Raw genomic sequence first — 16,322 nt, forward strand, 5'->3', positions numbered from 1 at the left:
GAGCCGTGGATGTGATACGAATCGCAATGTCTTAATTATCCCCTCGGCTTCTCTTAAATAGATAATAATATGGATAATAAAACAACACAGGAATCTTTATTGTGTGTTTAAGATTGATAGTTTTTAAATAGGCGTACGTGGTATTTGATTGCCAAGGTCATGATTATTTTATAAGGTTACCAAAAACATTACAATAAAATTGGTGTTTATATGTTTGAAGCATACGATGCCGTGATCTAATGGTGTTTTTTTCACCTTTTAAGGTTAACTTTGCATAGCAAACAATAGTAACAATATTTTGACTGAATAAAGGAACTTGAAGAGAATTGGAAATTTCAATTCATTAATGCCTATAGGCTATCACAAGAATATTGTGTGTGTATCTAGTAATAAATAATAACATAACAATTTATAAATAAGTAAAAGTATAGTTACCTTTATTAAAATTATATTCTAACGTTTATATCATTTCAAACTTGTGGAAACATTGCTCTACTCAAGAGAATTTTTAATTTTCAGAACACGTACTTACATTACGACCAAATAAAGACATGGCGCCACCCAGGAAAGTCAAAATTCTAAAATCAAAATGCATCTTTAATCTACGATAAACATTCGCCGAAAAATGTAATTGTATTTGCAGAATAATTCTAATAGGTACTCAATTTTTAATTTCAATTTCAGAACCATAAAGTTCAAATTTATTTGCTTTATGAAGTTGAATGCAATGGATTCTTAATTTAAAATTCATGGCGCGAACGCGGTGTCACCTCGTTTGTCACCATTGACAGGCCGACGTGTTTTTTTAAATGCACAATGACATGAGTTTTGCGAAAAAATCTCGCGCATCGTTTAAACTGATTTGCATATTCGTTTTGTGAATGGCAAATTAATGTAACTGCATGTGAATGGTCTCAGTGCATTCTTTTAAATGCATTCATTTTTTGCGTATGAAATGCAATTTCAGTTATAATCTGCGAAATGAAATGTCGCATTTTATAACCGTGTTTTGACAAGAAACACAGCGTGATAATGATATTTAATTATTTGAAATAAATACTTAAGTTTGATGAATTTTGAAAAGAATAATTGAACTCAGTTATAATGTAAAAGCCTCAGTGAATTTTGAGTATTTTTTATATATTTTTTTTCACAACGAGAAAAATTGCAGCTAACCATGTTTGTATCGGCTAATACCAAAGGATGCCATTGAAACAAAGTTTTATACGATGTGTATACGATTTATATCACGTCTAGACAAAGTTCCCGCGAATTGTACAACTGTCACATTGACACTTGACAGTTGCCCGCCCTTCAGCTGTCAAACTTCGCATCGAATTGCATTTATCAATCCTAGCTAAAGTTTTAAATAAAACATTTCATGATAATTATTCCTGATTTTTCAATGGGTAATGGAAATACTGTCTGATGTAGAATTTATAGTTTTGTTAATGGTAGCAATGTCATCGTATACTTGTCCTATATAACGCGTTTCATTAAAGAAACGAATCTTCAAGGGCGGCCAAAGCTGACTCTGACATATGGTAGGATCAGCAAAAAAGAAAATAAAAATAACGTAAATCGATAATTATTTTATTAATTATTTCAAATTGTTTGTTGACAAACTTTTTTGTTACCTATGGTATTTGTGTATTTATATGAATCATCATATTTACGTATACAGAATCCAACAAAATCTTCATAATAATTGTAATGAGCCCTTAGAACTGAACAACTTTTCCCAAAGAACTTGTCAAATTCCAATAAAATATTATTTACTATCGCAAATACATAATTGGCATTGTAAATTTATGATAAAAACTATTTATAGGGAAAATCAAATATATTTTAGTGATTTTACTTTTCCCTATTTTTTTGCATACCGTACGGCCGTGTGTAAGCGAGAGGGAATGATAAGCGCCGCTATTTAAGATTCGTTTCTTTAATGAAATGCGCTATATTAAAAAATATCGTATTATTGGTAACATCGCAGACTAATAATAATATACTACGGTAACATACATAAAGACGCACACGCACACATATGGATACGATCCTGACTGTTTTTTTATGAAACTAAAAATTAAAAATATGTTGAGCACAACGTTGAACGAGTATTCATGTGGTTTTATTTTACATATTTCATAGAAATTAATTAATTAATTTATTTATTTATTTATTCATATATCATTTAGTTATTAAAAAAAATTACCAACAGCATCATATAATATTAATACGTAATTTTCTAATAGAATCCAATTAAATGTCCTTTTCCTCTCAAAATCTAAACCTAAGCTATATATTTACAGATTGCAGTGTAACGAGCCAGCAAATTACAAGCGGAGCGCTTACTAGAGCCCTGGATTATATTCAATGAGGGTTCGTTGGCCAAGGTCTAGTTAGACCCTTACCACAGACTACTAAATAGTTAGGTATGCACTTACGCTAATTCATGTTATTTAGACATGTGATTTCCGACTTGAAAAAAAAGGTATAAATAGTGAGATATGAGCAGATATTAGAATAAATTGTTTATTGTTTAATTATTTTCTTTTATACATGTTGTTGTTGTAATTTTGGAAACTGATTTAAAACCATAAATTGGACTAATTACTACGTTTTTTATCATAAAAAATGTGTGAATGAGAGAACTTTGTAATTATGAACTACTTATATTTTTTTAATTGTATTGTCATAATATTGTTCCAAATGTGATATCATTAAGTTGAACTCATAACAGCTAAGTATTTTACAATGCTAACCTAAAGCTGTGTATCGCTTAAGTTTCAAGGTTGATAATGAATAAGAAAAACACGATATTCACTGAAACGTAAGGATTTATATGGTGCGATGAATACCAACTTTCAAAAACGTTAATAACATGAAATAATAGAATAAAATCAATAAGTCGGTGTCGTATGTCGTCGTGGTAAGCTGTTTTCACTGATATGATATGACGGATTGCACATTTTAAAACCTTTTATAAATTACACGGACGTAGACCGAGAGCTGGTATAAATTAAATTCGCTTTGACTACTTCGCTTACTGTTCAACAAGTATGAAGTGAGCAACGTAGGTACGTCGTTCGTCGGTGTGGTGGCAACACCGGTGGGACTCTGGCCTAACTTCACGTCAATTTAAAAATTGGCATCATGTAACTTAACGCCAATCATGTAACGGCTAACGCAATGTAATAACGTTTAAATCAAAAATTATATATTTTTTTACTGCAAGTCAGTTTTATCGTTTCATTTAAATAAAGGAAGAATCCCTACAAACATCACAATATCAAACACTAACATATGTTCATGCCTTTAATTCATCTATTTTTATCGCCTATTTATTTTAAGTTATTACTATTATAAAGTATTGTAAGAACTGAATAAACGAAAAATCTAAATACTAACACATTATCATATATCTCAATAACCATATTTGAGAGAATATAGTTACTATATAAATTGTAACTAAAACATATATTCTGTACACATAGGTACTTAATATTTTGGTTTGGTTTTGAATCATAATCATTTAGGCCCACTACACTATCGTGATTAGCTGTACTAGTCCATTGTGTAGAGGGCTTATTAAAGACGTATCAATTTTCCTTCCCCAGCTCTTGGTCTACAGATATTAAGCCCCATTTAGCATTGTGCGAATTTGATCCCCATATCTGTCTTGTCCAATACCAGCACAATGGCCATTCGTTTGTTCCCAGTAAAATATTATTGCTTTCGTGCCATTGTATTGTGTGTTTAAAAACTTTTCGTGTTATAACTCTGCGTCCGAGTGGTGTTTTATCAAACAATATTGGAGTGCTTGTCATATGTTATAGTTATGATTGATAACAGAAGAGTGGATTAGTAATTTCAGAATATTATGTTTCTTCTACAATTAATGATTTAAATATTGTATTCCTAATCTGATATTCAAAATACAGATCGAATGTTTTGGGGAAGATTTTTTTAATTTGGCTCTATGCGAATAAAATAATAGATAGGTTATACTTCTACTTTTTAAATAGTCAAATCTTCTTATGTAATGTTATCAGTTTTTAACATTTTTCATATCACTTTTTTCTTAGAGTTGAATAGTAGAGCCATGTTTGAAAATTCAGGGAAGGCCATGTTTGAAAATTTTACAAATGTTTCAGTCTTTATTTCAATCAAGATTCAACCAAAATATAATATGTCGTCGTAATACCTACGTACACTATTATACAGTTCAAACCTAAGGTTCAAACCATAAAAAAAAGATCGAACATTATTAACCAATATTATGAATTATGCTAATAACACAATGCTAACATAAACGCCATGAATGGAATAGACACACTACATTTCCGTGAAAGCCGAGCGGAGATAAGTGGTCCACATTAAGGAGCCGTAAATAATCACAAATTGCATCTTCTCAGTACCGCGCACCCGTTTGTAGTGGCCGTCAAAACACGAGTGCAAGACTAAGCTAAGCTGATATGTTTCCAAGTAAGGAAAAGGAATTTGTTGATATGCTAGGCTGGAATAGAGCGATTTAGTGCGCTTAGTTTTGGGGAACGTTGTATGTAAGTAACTTATGCCTAGGTCGAATGCAAAAACTAAAAAAAAAAAAAAAAATAGAATTAGACGAAATAAGAAATTGATAGGTATGGCAATTTTTCGCTAAGGTTGTCTTATTGTCTACCAGTTCAAGAAAGATAACAATAAAAATATTAAAATGAAAAAAGTACGATAGTTTTAGGTCTCCTCTGAAAATTAGTACAGCAATACATTTTAATTAATGGTTGCTGCTTTGCAGACGGGGAGTCCTTTTTGCCACCATTGCTATCTTTTTTTTTCTGTTTTGTGTGTTAGATTATTAAGATTTATATTTTATACCTACATGGTGGCAAATACAACGCTTTCTATTTATATTTCTAGATAATACAATTTCAAAACAATTTTCATAACTTATTTATACCACCTACAAGACAGTTTATTCACAGATAATAACATTAAAATGATATTTTAGGATAGTTTCTACGCATGAAGGCTAATCAGTTTAAATTATAGCGACCTTGGCATCGACGTGGGTAATTTATTGCATTTATAAGTAAACACTTGTAAATGATCTGCTCGGTGTTTGAGTAATTTAGTTATCGAGTGCTTGAAAAATTATTAGGGCAGTTTATATTGGCGCTTGTTTCAGGAATATTAAGTAAAGAGAGTTTACTCTTCCTTTATTAGAGGTACAAGAGACTTATTCAAATTTTCCTGTGCTAAATCAATCCATACAATTTCATTAATAAAATGAATAACTAGTGTAATAACTAATAATTATATATGAAGGGATATGAAGGTAAATTATTATTTATTATTATTCTTGGTCGTTCTTGTAAAATTATCTACTATTTTTATCTGTAAAAAGAAAGTTGAAATTGTGTTTTAAAAATCCGTTACTTTCGTTTTAAAATTCATTCTGTAAATAACTTTGTACTACGATGATACCAAGAAAGTTGTGTTAACATTTTATACATTGTAGATACAAAATTGTGTGATCGCTTCCTTACAATACATTATTTTAAGATGATCTGTTTTTTAACTGCATTACCTGTACTAACAAAATAGATTTAATGATTGCCATGCTTAGAGTATAGATAGTATCTATAGAGTGCGAACAACCAAGTGGGAACAGTAGGCACAGGTGGGAACAACACGACGTTCCCGCCGCGCGCGCTCGTAGTCGTGGTTGAGTGCTGACGAAGTGCGTTGCTCTGGATTTTTATTCATATCTAGGAATAAACATGGTGAAATGTGCAGTTATATCTTGCAAAAACGATTCTAGAAAATACACAAAATTTAAATCCAGTATCACATTTCATCGGTAAGTCGATTGTTATACTTATTTTTATGAAAATAAATCTAGCATCGCGGGGGTGAAGGGGAGGTGGGAGGCGGACACGCGCAGGCTCGCTCGCGCGCCTCATTGCCGCCACGTGATCGTAGTGATGTGACCTGACCAACGCTGTACTCGATATAAAATTTACTAGAAGAACTATATTTTAACAAATTATTTATTTAACTTTAAAATTAAAACTCTTTTAAAAATGTATTATAAATAAATTTGTGGTGTGTTTTGTATGATACACTTTCTAATATTATGAATGCGAATGTATTATAGTGTAAATGTAAAGTATGTAATGTTACGATATATTTTCTGAACCGCTAAATTGATTTTGAAGATTTTGATAGTAGAATGGATAAAATTAAATAAAAAAATTATGATAGTGAGAGACAACATTTTGTAAGAAAAATAAAGGTTCTTATCTACAAATATAGATTTTTTTTAAACAAATATAGAATAAAATATTTTGAGGATAAACCTACCCAAAATACTGAATATCTTTCCCGAAAAAAAAGTTTAATTATTAAAATTTTACATGTTATTAGACTTTTTTCTTATTTTTCAGATTCCCCAAAGATCAAAACTTGATGAATAAGTGGATTATTGCTTTAAAACAAGCAAATTTTGAACCAAACATATGGAATAAAGTTTGTTCCGTACACTTTCTTGATTCCAATTTCTATGAAACAAAAAAAGGACTACGCAAATTAATAAGTACAGCTGTCCCATCGCTTTTTCTTGGTCCATCAACACCTTCTGATCATAATTCACCAGCAGTAGCGTCATTTAATTCTGGTAAAATAAATGTACCCTTTGTGCAACACGAACCTTCTACTTCTACTTTAAACGATACGCATATCGATTCAGAAGTGCCTCCAGATGTATGTCCACTTCTCTCAACTGTAGAAGATACCCCAAGAAAACGGAAATTAAAAAAAGAAATCATTCGATTGAAAGACGTAGCAAAACGTCGCCGATTGCGATGCAACGCCCTCTATGCAACACGTCGGCGTTTGAAAAAAAAAGTAGAGAACTTGTCGCAAATACTCACCGAGTTGAAACAAAAGAGATTAATTACTCAAGAGCAATTTGACCTTCTAGAATCTTGCGGAGTTTCTGCAGCAGCTCTCTTTAAGAGAATGATTAATAAAGGCAAAGAATATTCACCAGAGCTCCGAACGTTTGCGCTAACACTCGCTTATTATTCTCCGAAGGCATACTCATATATAAGAAGTACGTTTAACACATGCCTGCCACACCCAAGTACAATCCGGAAATGGTATCAATGCCTCGATGGGAGTCCAGGTTTCACTGCCGAAGCATTCACTGCTCTTCGCGAAAAAGTAAGGGCGACCGAAAATAAAATTTTATGTAACTTAGTTAGTGATGAAATGTCCATACGTAAACTGAAAGAGTTTGATGGCAATAAAGTGCAAGGTTATGTGGACTTTGGAGCAGGACTCGACGTGCCCGAAGATTCAGCCGGACTTTGTGCGCAAGCCCTAGTATTTCTTTTAGTTGCGGTAAACGGACGATGGAAACTGCCCGTAGGATATTTTTTGGTGGATGGCATTACAGGGGAGCAAAAGGCAAATTTAGTTCGAATGTGCCTTTCCAACTGCCACGAGGTTGGCATTGAAGTTGTATCGATGACATTCGACGGGTGTCCAGCAAACATGGCTATGGCTCGCGAACTCGGCTGCTCATTCGATCTAGGACAGTTAAAGACATATTTCCCGCACCCTGAGACGGAACAGCCTATCTATGTGTTTCTTGATCCATGTCATATGGTCAAACTTATCAGAAACACACTAGAAAGTAAAAAGGTTTTTCAAGATAATAATGGAGGCTTCATTAAATGGCAATACTTTGTTGAGCTTAACAATTTGCAGGAAAATGAAAAATTTCACCTCGCTAACAAATTAACAACAAGGCATATTGATTTTAAGAATCAAGTCATGAAGGTAAAACTAGCAGTGCAATTATTAAGCGCTAGTGTAGCAAAAGCGATTCAATTTTGTGATATAAGGCTGCATTTACTAAAATTTTCCAACTCGACCGCAACGGTAAATTTTATTCATGTGATAAATAATCTGTTTGATATTCTCAATTCTCGAAAATTTCCGGATATCGACTTCAAAGCTCCTATTAATGAGAAAAATGAATCAAAATATATAACGTTTCTAGAAAATGCCAAAACATATCTACAAACATTAGTGTTTCCAAATGACAATCAACAGATTGTATATTCAAGAAACAAAATTGGATTTCTTGGTCTTTGTGTGTGTATTGAGAGCATGAAGGGGCTGTACTACAGGCTGGTCAAGCAAGAAAAAAAAATGAATTTCTTGGCTATGTATAAAATAAGCCAAGATCACCTAGAGATCCTTTTTTCAGTGATACGATCCCACGGTGGCTTTAATAACAATCCGTCGGCCACTCAGTTCAGAGCTATCTACAAGAAGCTTTTGGTGCACATGGAACTTAAAGAACACTTTACTGGAAACTGTGCGTCCCTGGAACAAACAACTCTGCTTACTTGTTCTTCATCCGTTAATCACATAAACCTAACGACTAAAGGGCACAGGTCAGCATCCCAAGAGGAAGATGCTGTAATGGTTGATGAACTATTTATAAGCAATTTCGAGGGTGATCTAAATATACCAACAGCGTTAGATCATTCTTTTATTTCGCAGCACGTCACATCCTATATTGCTGGATATGTTACAAGATATTTACTATATAAAATAGAGTGCTCGGACTGTGTATTAGCTTTAGTAGCAAACGCACCACCTCAACATAATTCATTCATCTTATTTAAAGATAGAGGAGGTCTTACTTATCCATCAGAGGACGTGATTTATTTATGTAATGCCGCTGAAAAAATAATAAAAAGTAATATAGAATCGAAAAATGCAGCAGATCGTGATCCTCGAAGTATGGTTAGTAAAACGCTGAAGTTGTTAATTGGAAAAGATATATTTAATGTTCTTCACGCTCATTTATTTGAACAAGAACCTTGCAGCAATCATTTACTACATTTGCTTAGAGCCGTTATACAAAAATACATTGATATACGCGTCAAATATTTAGTTCGAAAGTCAAATGTTAACAAAACTAAAAGACAGCTTTATAACAAGCTTACGCTTTTTAGCGGTCAATAAAAATGAGAAATACTATAATTAAGTATATAATTAGTTCTTATTTTTATTTAACATTTTTTAAATATCATAATTATTATTTGATTTATTATTAAAAAATAGCACTAAACCCGATCTTTTATTTTATTAACTTTAAGAAGTCCACACGTTTTTCTGATATTCCAATTAAACTTATTTTTATAATACAATAAATATTCAATTGGAATAAACACACTTTATTCACTTGGCAAACAAATTTAAAATTACATATTTAATATTTATACTTTATTCATACATTTCTCCTTTAATAACATATTGAACATAAAATTTACTTATGATACATAATATTTATCAACATAACTTATCGATAGCTCATCACGCAATTGATACCTACCCATCCCTATTTGTCACACACACATCTATATAGTATCTATAGCTCATCTGCCTACGATGTGCACAAAGCAATTTGTGCAATACACTCGCTCTATAGGTACTACTGTAATATATACTCTAAGTTGCCATGACTTTGAAATTTGGCAAGAACCACTTGTATGTAAGAAATCACAATTTTAAAAAGTTAGCCAAACTATTTTGATATATCACAGCACATTTTATTGATAAGTATAGGCGTCCTCTCATCTAATGTAGAGTTAAACGAAATATTATGGTAAGTAGGTATTGAAATTATTACAAACATAGGGAAAAACAGTGAAGTCACACGTCCCATCTTCAAAGGGGACTATCATAGTATTATAGTATTTACTATATTTACGCTTTGAGGTAAACGGTAAAAATATATCATACAATTATGGAAGAATTTAAAGAATGTTCAGACAACTGTATGAAGGTCGTTGTACCTGTCAATTATTCTGTTCAAATATGCGCGAAAAATTACCGAATATCCGCAAACTCAAATACGGGGTTCAAATTTTACTTGTAGTGCAATTTTTGCATATAAATCTTTTCGCTGGTGTTAAAAACAATGCAGTAGTAACTTATTTCAATCTTTATTACCGTGAATTAAAGTTGGATTTGCTGTGTGCTTGATATTTTTCATTTTGTAACAAATAATGATGTGTCAGAAGCGAGATTTTGCCCTCAGGAGACACCAGGCTTTTGTCTTATACTAAGATCACGATGAGTTAAAAATGTGCAATCAGTTGTAGTATTTATGTTCAAGGGAATTTGGCGTAAATTCCTTTGTATTTATTTGAGCATTTGGCTCTACTTTGGAGTTCTAATGTACGGTAGAATTAAATGAAATGATGAAGTTGTGTTATTTTGAAACGTACCGTTTTGTTTGTCTGGAGTCATTATGCAATAAATTTTGGTCGAACCTTGAATTTTGCGTACATTTTATTTATGAATAAACTTCACTGCTTATTTAACTAGGAGTCTTATTTATTAGAAAAATATAGAGTTTGACGATAAGGTTTACTTTGTAAAAGTATGTAATTCAATCAAAAATATTTAAGTAAGTGTAATTACAATACAATTCAGAATAAACTTTTTAAGCTATTGCATAGCTTCTATCGCGGGCCTTGAGCGCGGGGACCGAATCGAGAAATTCCGTAACGAAAAAACCTCACGCCCCCCACTCCGACGACGGGCGGGGAGGTATGTGGCTTGAAGGCATGCTATGCAATAGCTTTACCGCGGCAGTCCCCGAGTGCCCCACGTCTTTTTCTTTTCTCGTAAGATATATAAAATATTCATTTTTATCTGAAATTCATTCAATTATTTATCTAATTATCCATGAAAGCGTTTCAAATAGACAGACTTTCACGTTTTTAATAGGTAAATAAATAGATACTAGTTTTCACTTATATGCTTAAACAAATTGATAATTAAATTAAATTGCATTCAAATTACTTCTATTTTGTAATCGCTACCGTAATTTGTTTGAGTTAATTGTATGCGAGGAATATAAAATAATTAAGTTACATTATAAGAAATATGGTGAAGGTGTTTGGTTGTTGTGTGATTGCATTGTGGTAGTATAGTGTAAAAAATATTATATATACTAGCTGTGCCCCGCGGTTTCACCCGTTCCTATGGGTCTTAGATTGATTATATATAGCCGATAACCTTCCTCAATAAATAGGCTATCTAACACCTAAATAATTTTTCAAATCGGACCAGTAGTTCCTGAGATTAGCGCGTTCAAACAAACAAACAAACTCTTCAGCTTTATAATAAGCATGCCACTTATTTATTAGACTTTTTTAGATTATAAAAACCTTTTCAGACAAAATAAATTAAATTGATTTCATTTGGTAGAGCAGAATAGGTATTATTCTTTTAGGGGGGGTTTTGTGATGCTTTATATTGTGGAATTATATCTTATTAATTTTAAGAATAACACAACTCTAGCTGTTACAATATTATTTTATAATATTGAATAAAGCGTTAATATTTAATATTTAGTTTCATTGTTTAATATTAAATTCATGTAAACGGTTCTAAGGAGAATATGTAAGCTATTATAATAAGATAATATTGATGTCTAGTAGAGTCATCGTGACTTGCGAATATATTGGCGACATTAGATTGAACTGTTTGAGATGTAAACATAAAAACTGTATGATTTTTGACTACTGTGGTTGAAATATAATAAAATATGTAACACTGCTCTAACAACAAGTTTGTTAAAGATATAATCGTGGAAATGTCGCTAAATTAGATACGAATAAATGTATAGAAACTTTCTCATAAAAAGGATTAGAACATGAGAAATACAAATAGCTTTTTATTCTGTTGAGCTGAGGTTTACGTAGAATATCATTTATTTTATTATTACCTAAGATTATTACGTTAGCATTTTTAAGTAGCTACATACCACAGCGCACTTTATAGTTTCCCTAACATCCAGTTCCTTGCATATTAAGTAGTCAATATTATTACATAAACATATTGATTCTTCATTATCTGTGTCTGTTTGAAGCCAACTAAGTAATTATTTTAATTGTTTGTGGAGTAAGCTTTAATTAGTTAAAAAATAAACTGTCAATTGACATAAAGGTGTACATCTATTTCTAAATTCTAATATGAAAGCTAATAATGATTTCATAATGACGTGTAGTTAGGTTAAAATAATGTATTCTCAGTTTATATAATATGTATTACAGATAGTTTCATTAAGAGACTTTAATAAATATTGAAAAAAATAAGAACTCTACATAGTTAGCCCTAAATCCTTGAAACTGGGTAATTAAAGTTTAGAAACAATATCCATGCCACCCGCAAAGTTGGATGCATTAAAATATAAAATTAAAACAGAGATATCAAAACACAAATCTCCTCGAAGTAGACCGCTGTCAATTTTAATTCTAAAGTAGGACTTGGGAGCACGCGAATTTCGCGCCGAATCAGCTTAACGTGTCAAAATTGACGCGCGCAAATTAAGAAGCGCGGTGGTCTGCGAGCCGGAGAACGTGCTAAAGGTGCAGCGTCAATCTCACTTCACAGATTTTTCTTTTAGTTTCAAAATAAATGAAAAAAAAAGAAACATTCGTTTTATTGCTGTCTCGCGGCAGTAGCTCAGTTTGAAGATCGGTCGCAGCGCGCGCGCCCGTTTGCCGTCCGCCATATTTTCCCGCCTAGCGTCAGCGCGATTTCGAATTCAGAAACGTTTGACATTTCTTTTTTTTAAGTGCAGTTCTGGTGTGGCCTGTGTTGTGCTGTGCTTGGTAAATGTAAAAGGGGTGCACTATAGTCAGTTTAGTGTGGTTCGATATAATTGCGATGACATTTAGCATATCCTGTCCGTCGACACAGGTAAGGACTAGATTTAATAAAATCAAAAGGTTGTGTTAAGAACTATATAATTGGCTGTTATAGTTACATACCAGTGTTATTCGAAAAGGTAGCGCAAATTTTTCCGATGGAATTTGTCGTCAAAAAGTATCCAAAATTTATTATAAAACAGAATCAGTTTCATAACTATTATTATTAAATTTAATTTGATCAATAAGAAGAAAAAAAATAAAAAAATGCGGAAGATCAAATTTTGTCTCTACGCAACTCTTGGTGGCAATAATAACTCCAAGATCAAAATTTAAATAAAAAATAATTAACTAAAAGATCTTTTTAGCAAACTCCGACCCATGCCATGGCTCGAATTTGTTAAATTCTATAAGTTCAAAAACAAGCACTTATAATTAATTGGTAATCCGTATTGAAGTTATTTCCCAAAGTATGATTGCCAAGAAAATAAATTAAAAGTAAGGAAGGTTTCATGTCCCTTTTGGACATTATTAATTTTCTAAATGACATATACCATTACAAGGCAAGCTGATTTAACATTTATTTATAATATCTACAATCACTAAAGTGTTTTTGGTTGTTATTTCAACATTGAACACATAAAATTAAATGTTTATTATTCTAATACACAATAAATCCATGTTATAATGAGCTTTCCAGTCTAATCTAGATATGTTGGACACTAAATGTCTGCGTTTGTCCCTAATGAGTCCAATAGAATATAATATAGTGGTATCTTGATAGAAGTTGACTCGCGGAGGCTTATGTCTGGCTTATGCTTTTTGCAGTTGACTCTACAATTTATTTAAAAGACCTATTCAATTTGGATGAGCTAATGCTACGAGATGGTGTAAATATTGAGTATGAACTGGCAGTTATATATTAGGTATGATTCAAAAGTTGATTTTGCACTTTTTCTACCTATACCTATACCGTATTTATGATTGAATCTAATTTGGAAGTAATTTTAGTATAGAAAATATCGCTAAAGTAAAATATCAAAGGGTGTATTTGAGAATGGAATTTTGTGGTGAAAGGAAAAAACCTGAACCGTGAACCTTATAACGGGAAAGCAAGTGGAAACATTTGGCAATTTGGTCCTTTTATTCTCTACTAAGATTATCAAATCTGTCTTTGACATAGGTAAGTCCTAAACATTTCAATGAAACAGTAATCATTTTTGTGTCTAGACTATAATATACCATGAAATCATAAGTTCTAAGAAAACTCACAACTTATTCTGAAAAATTTACAGTAGAGTAATATATATGACATACATTCAAAACAAGCAATAAGCAATCGAATTTAACCTAAGCCTTCGGGAGTTCTTAAACACTCCTTGCAAAGGTCTAAACTACATTGATGACATGCAAATTGAAACATAATCAGAATGCAAAATTAATAAGCATTATATAATTCTTTGCATATTTGGTTCCAACTACTTTAATTATATGCGTGCATATATTGAAAGTGTATTTGCGATTAATAGTCAATATGACGTCATAAACTGATCCTACAAATGTAATAATATGTAATCTTAGTTAGCAATATATACCAATGAATTTATCTATACCATAATTATTCAGAATACATGAATTTATATTATGTTAGTGTAACATCATACTATCATGTAAATTAGATAATTGGTCTAAGTGAATATCTTCTTTCTCTACATTATAAGGATTTTTCAGAAAGATTTAAATCTAGGAAGCACCACGATGATGATGACTTGATGTAATAACGACATGCTTTTGTCAAATTATAAAAAACCAGTTAAAATGGAATATGGGAAAGTGATTATCAAAAAATGAAATGAGGAAATAACTTTATTGTTGTCTATCAAACTTTGTAAGCTCTGCTAGCAAAGAAAGCTCTGCTATAACTACATATAACATCCAAATCCTGCGAGAAGTCCCTGGTATCCTTAATATTCTTTCAGAACAATATCACCACATGATTTCATACCACTGTCACACTGTGGTATGCGCTTTTCACTTCTTAAAAGCCCTTCCCATGATCCTTTGGCTTTCAGTCACTTTAACTTGGTTTTAATACATTAAAATTATATAAGTTTTCTCTTGTAAGGGATTTTGTATTTAGTACGCATAGTTTGTGTTCAAATATTTAATGGTTATTAGTGTGTGTACGTATTTAAATTGATTGTCTAACGGTTTATATGTTTGTCTTATAATACTCAGGTCACGCTTGTTGTTAGTCATGTTCATATCTCTTGGTGACAAACTTTATAGAGACATATTTTGTTGCAAATGGCGAGTAAGAATTATGTATTGTTGCAGATAAATATCTGATATTATATAGTAATAGTTGGTTCCGGATGGTTGATGGATGGTAAAAAGTCATATTTTTTCCTGTATAAGTAAATCCAAATTTGTACCAATGCTTGTAAAGTCATATTTTTTTTTATGTGAAGTCCCATGTCCTCTAGTGGGGTAAGGGTCAGATGTATTATACATGAGTTTCACTGATCAATTTTCTTTACGGACAAGTAGGTGGTCAGCCTTCTGTGTCCTGTCAGACCGAGACATTTTTTTTTTCTTCGGGAATCGAACCCAGGACCCCTCGGCTCACGCGTCAACTACTGTACCAAGGACGCGGTCTTTTTTTTTAAATATACTTAATAAAGAATGTAATGTATTGAATCTCAACAGTTTAATCGTATCAATGAAGAAGGTAGATATGTTAGGTAGTAATCATGAAGTATGATTTTTGCTATTACTCTTTTTCTAATCAGTAATGCTCTTTGCAAATGAGTAAATCATTATTTTCCAGTTTAAAACATATGTAAAACGCGTTTAACCGTGATTAAAACCAGTAAAAACCAAATAGTGTCGAGTGCTACCGCTATCATTAAGCGGTTTTGGTTTGTAAACAACTTTGGAAACTTTCTTTACAGTCGCGTAGATAAGTGCCTTGTTTTTCCTTGCACTTCAGTTTTGTTTGGAAATCTTTAAATGTTAAATATTATGTTAAATATGTAAATACTGTGTGTCTTATGAACAGTTGCTAATAGTTGTTAAGGATTATTGTTGATTGAATGCACTTTTAATACTTATTTTGTAGCGTTATTGGTTATTAGTTATAAACCAATTATTTTAAAAGTTCATCAAGCGCTGACTCACCTAGCAGTCCGCATGAAAATCATAATGCCCTTCGAGTTCGAATTCATTTTATGGAACTATAACACTACTTAGCGGTCACCTCATGTCTTGAATATTTTTTCATATTATGATTATTGATTGCATGAAAAAAGCTAATTAGGAAGAGCAAATTTGAAAAATATGGATTCAGGCTAGCATAGCATGGATGGCATAGCTTAAAAGTTCAATGTCTCATAAAAATTCTGAATAGTGCAGTTTTTTTTTATATTATTGGAGGGCCATCGAGCAGACATAATGCCTGATGTTAATAGCGAAGTGCGTCGCCCATAGACGTCCACAACGTAAGTTGTGAGTGTTACCTACCAAAGAGGGAATGGGATGGGATAAAAACGGAACAAAGAGATAGGAGGAGCTGTC

Source organism: Colias croceus, chromosome 16, assembly GCF_905220415.1.
Source record: "Colias croceus chromosome 16, ilColCroc2.1".
Lineage (NCBI taxonomy): Eukaryota > Metazoa > Arthropoda > Insecta > Lepidoptera > Pieridae > Colias > Colias croceus.